Here is a 5,200-nt window from a genome sequence, read left to right as displayed (position 1 = left end):
TGTAGTTGCTGGGTCATATCTACCTGTCCCAAAGCAGCCCTTAGTGTTGTAGTTACTGGGTCATATCTACCTGTCCTAAAGCAGCCCTTAGTGTTGTAGTTGCTGGGTCATATCTACCTGTCCCAAAGCAGCCTTTAGTGTTGTAGTTACTGGGTCATATCTACCTGTCCTAAAGCAGCCCTTAGTGTTGTAGTTACTGGGTCATATATACCTGTCCTAAAGCAGCCCTTAGTGTTGTAGTTACTGGGTCATATCTACCTGTCCTAAAGCAGCCCTTAGTGTTGTAGTTACTGGGTCATATCTACCTGTCCTAAAGCAGCCCTTAGTGTTGTAGTTACTGGGTCATATCTACCTGTCCTAAAGCAGCCCTTAGTGTTGTAGTTACTGGGTCATATCTACCTGTCCTAAAGCAGCCCTTAGTGTTGTAGTTACTGGGTCATATCTACCTGTCTGAAACAGCTGGGAGAAGCGGCTGTGGATGACGTTTCCTTAAGGTACTCCTCCCAACTGAAGGGTTCTGGCGAAACAAAAGGGCATAGTTCATACTATCTGACAGTCGTAGGTTCCGCTACATTGTGACAGAGAGGAACATTGCAGGAAACGTGTTTAATACCATTAGATTTATCCAGAGAGGGGGGGCCGGTTCCCGGAGAGGGGTTACTTCTCTCAGGTTTCTCCCTCCTCTCTTCTTTTGGCTCTGAAAAGGAGACAATTCAACCTCTTATGAATACACTTTAGAGTAGAATAGAAAATAATAGAACCAATCCGCACACAAAGCATTTTAAAAAAGTGCTGACCTTTCTGAGGTGTTCGGCCCATTGTGACCGATGGTACCACCAGGTGCCAGGTGAGGAGACCACAGACTGGTCAATGTGCCACTACACCACCAGGTGCCAGGTGAGGAGACCACAGACTGGTCAATGTGCCACTACACCACCAGGTGCCAGGTGAGGAGACCACAGACTGGTCAATGTGCCACTACACCACCAGGTGCCAGGTGAGGTGACCACAGACTGGTCAATGTGCCACTACCGACGCGGTGCTGAGCTCCTAGAGCAGATACACAGAGAGAGACATGTATTTGTTAACCTTTATTTAACCAGGAAGTCCCATTGAGGTCAAGATAGAGTAGAGTTAGGTGGGGCCCCTCGTTCTAGGTTGGTACAGCAGGCAAAAACATCTATATCCACAGCTTGTTTCAGCAGGAGTACACACAAAGAAACATCTATATCCACAGCTTGTTTCAGCAGGAGTACACACAAAGAAACATCTATATCCACAGCGTGTTTCAGCAGGAGTACACACAAAGAAACATCTATTGGAGAAATATCGAACAGCAACGACTGAAATGGAGGAGAATTTTTGCTCATCTTCATTGTCACAGCAACTAAAGCAGCAGAAGCTGGGAGCAGGACACAGAAGGAAATGGATCAGCGTTAATCACCACGAACGCATTCTGAGGGAATGAAAACCACAAGTGGATTTCATCACTGACAGACAGTAATAATTGACTGGGCCTCCGGAACATTGCAGGCTTCTGAAGATCAAAGAGTATTTGGAGAAGTGATGAGGTCACAGCTGTCATGTCTGTCGACGGTACAGTAATACGTGCCATGTAGCAGACACTTTTATCCAAAGTACAGTAAGACTGGGGTCCACGCTCTTGTACCAGCCCATACAGATGAGTTAGGACGCCTTGAACAACTGCTACCCACATGCTTTTAGTCACATCCAAAGTCGTGAAAAGGAGGCAGACGAAAGGAAGATCCGTTCAATGTATAGAAAAAAAACAGACATAACCTTTTTTCTACAAATAACATGACCCAGGCTGAATACTGAAGCCCCCAGACAGAATATTAACATGACCCAGGCTGAATACTGAAGCCCCCAGACAGAATAATAACATGACCCAGGCTGAATACTGAAGCCCCCAGACAGAATAATAACATGACCCAGGCTGAATACTGAAGCCCCCAGACAGAATATTAACATGACCCAGGCTGAATACTGAAGCCCCCAGACAGAATAATAACATGACCCAGGCTGAATACTGAAGCCCCCAGACAGAATAATAACATGACCCAGGCTGAATACTGAAGCCCCCAGACAGAATAATAACATGACCCAGGCTGAATACTGAAGCCCCCAGACAGAATAATAACATGACCCAGGCTGAATACTGAAGCCCCCAGACAGAATAATAACATGACCCAGGCTGAATACTGAAGCCCCAGACAGAATATTAACATGACCCAGGCTGAATACTGAAGCCCCCAGACAGAATAATAACATGACCCAGGCTGAAGACTGAAGCCCCCAGACAGAATAATAACATGACCCAGGCTGAAGACTGAAGCCCCCAGACAGAATAATAACATGACCCAGGCTGAATACTGAAGCCCCCAGACAGAATAATAACATGACCCAGGCTGAATACTGAAGCCCCCAGACAGAATAATAACATGACCCAGGCTGAATACTGAAGCCCCCAGACAGAATATTAACATGACCCAGGCTGAATACTGAAGCCCCCAGACAGAATAATAACATGACCCAAGCTGAAGACTGAAGCCCCCAGACAGACAGAATAGTAACATGACCCAGGCTGAAGACTGAAGCAGACAGACAGACAGACAGACAGACAGACAGACAGACAGACAGACAGACAGACAGACAGACAGACAGACAGACAGACAGACAGACAGACAGACAGACAGACAGACAGACAGACAGACAGACAGACAGACAGACAGACAGACAGACAGACAGACAGACAGACAGACAGACAGACAGACAGACAGACAGACAGACAGACAGACAGACAGACAGACAGACAGACAGACAGACAGACAGACAGACAGACAGACAGACAGAATAATAACGGATGTTGTCTAACAATAAGAACCTGTTCAAATGTAGTGCACATGCACATCCAATCAAATCATTCTCCCAGTGCAAAGTAACAATAACACACAGGCAGGAAAGGAAATGTGCCCACAGAGCCAACTAGATAAGACTGTTTTTAGGTAGGTAACAATGAGCAATGGAGCCTAGACCACTCTGGTTCTACGGATATCTTACATTGTCAAGATGAAACCAATCCCCAAAGAGGACGCTCAAGGTGAGAAAACATCCATCTAACCAGTGAAGTCCCAATGAAATCCATGTGATGGAAAAAGATGAAGAAATTCTCTCTATCAACATCTCTCCTGAGCCAACAAAAATGTCAGGTTTAGGTTTTGCAGTGTAACAGCTCTCTGTCCCTCTCCCCAGCCCCTCTCTTCCCAGCCCCTCTCTCTCTCTCTCTCTCTCTCTCCCTTCCTCCCTCCCCTTCTTAGATGTGGATCTCATTGAGCTTGCCCCAGCCATAAAGATTCCTAGCCTCCGTAAAAGGCCATTAAGCAATGTACATCTGGGGGAGTCTGTCTGGGGGAGTCAAGAACTCTAACATGAAAAGGATTCCAGAACCTCTCATTAACAGACAGACGATGTGTGTCTGCTCACTGGTCGAGGCCGCGTTCCATTCAGGAGGGCTACGCCCCCAGGACAGAAAGGAGTGGAGATGTCCCCACTTAACAACAGGAGAGGAAGTGCTGGTGTTTTAGTTAGGTCTGGTTCCTTATTACTAGAGGAGGGCAATTCCACAATAACGGAATTACACTTTGACTCCAGACTTACGGTAAATTCTCCCTCAGTTTGTTATGCGACCATGTTTTCCAAAACTCTTAATTATCTGCTCCGAATTAAGATTCAAAGATGTCTGCAGAAAGAATGGGGTGTCAGCTATGCCTATGACATCACACCTTGATAAAACTTTTTTTTTTAAGTTGGTCGTTGAACTACAGTAGGTGAAGTGGATTTACATCTGTTAACATAATTTTGGTAAGGTCCCTGGTAATACCCAGCCCTAGTAGGTAGGTATCAGTAAGGAGAGATGGAATTAACTGGAGAGAGAGAGAAAAATGTTATCTTGGTCTTCACTGTCTTGCTTTGACCACCAGATGGTAGAAGAGAGTAATGAGCTTAACAACAGTAAACCAGAGGAAGGAATGACATTAGCAGGTGTCCCAACTGGTTAGTGACTACTAGGATTTATAATTATAATTTATAATTCAATTGCAGTAATTCCGTTACAGATTTTTTGGTAATTCCGTTGTGAACTTTTATCTTAAAAGATGTGGGTTTTTGGTAACGGAATTAGAACCCACTGGGCAAAAGTTGGTTTCCTCAACATTGTTCCCATGTCATATTAAAAAAAAAACGTTATAATTAAGTGATGACATTGAATCAGCGTGGAAAACTGATTAGATCTGCAAAAAGTTATCACCATTTTGTTTTTTTACCCAACTTTGAACCTACATTTTTAGTTGAATTCATGTTAGTTGACAACTCAACCAAATGTAAATCAAGACTAGATATTCCCATTGGGAAGGGCACAAGGCAATGTTTCTTAAATGTACAGAAGGCAAGTCTCCAAAACTAAATCTAGGTGTTGATATTAGTTGGCAGGGGTCTTTACTTCAATATGACTGAGTTTTGATGCATTTCTGATACTGCTTTGGACTTTTCCTGATAGATGTTTTCTAAGACCCCTTTTCCATCTGTTTGACCAGAAATCAAAGCCTTTGATTATTACACATTTATAGGATGGAAAATTTTACCTTTATTTAACCAGGCAAGTCAGTTAAGAACACATTCTTATTTTCAATGACGGCCTGGCAACAGTGGGTTAACTGCCTGTTCAGGGGCAGAACGACAGATTTGTACCTTGTCAGCTCTGGGGTTTGAACTCACAACCTTCCGGTTACTAGTCCAATGCTCTAACCACTAGGCTATGCTGCCGCCCATATATGCCTTAATTAAAAATTAAAAATAAAAATATATATATATATAGACTCTTAGCTTTCATTTGACATGCTACTATGAACTTCATGTGTTGGCGCTCATGGGACCTTTTTTAAAATGGAAATGCCCAGGAGGAGATCACCGACAACCTGATCCTAAACCAAAATAATATATATAGTAATATCTGTGTGTAATGTCCATGCATCTTGGAGGGTCAGAGAAAGCATCTGACACTGTTCCTTAGCTTGGGGGAACCAACCACAAATAATAACAATAATAATACCATACTAAATAATACTGACAATAATAATACCATACTAAATAATACTGACAATAATAATACCATACTAAATAA

General features: G+C 43.4%; 1 long non-coding RNA gene across 1 annotated transcript; it reads right to left on the bottom strand.

Moving 5' to 3' along the window:
- Window positions 1-445: 445 nt before the first annotated feature.
- LOC124028962 lies at window positions 446-3,256 on the bottom strand. The gene is made up of 4 exons (XR_006837694.1): window positions 3,143-3,256; window positions 798-1,050; window positions 614-697; window positions 446-517 (listed from the first exon to the last, which is right to left on the bottom strand). It is a non-coding gene; the product is annotated as an uncharacterized LOC124028962 (long non-coding RNA).
- Between the last annotated feature and the right edge of the window lie 1,944 nt (window positions 3,257-5,200).

Source organism: Oncorhynchus gorbuscha, unplaced genomic scaffold, assembly GCF_021184085.1.
Source record: "Oncorhynchus gorbuscha isolate QuinsamMale2020 ecotype Even-year unplaced genomic scaffold, OgorEven_v1.0 Un_scaffold_5128, whole genome shotgun sequence".
Taxonomy (NCBI): domain Eukaryota; kingdom Metazoa; phylum Chordata; class Actinopteri; order Salmoniformes; family Salmonidae; genus Oncorhynchus; species Oncorhynchus gorbuscha.
The sequence above is the reverse complement of the archived record's forward strand: the minus strand, read 5'-3'. Positions and strand labels throughout refer to the sequence as shown.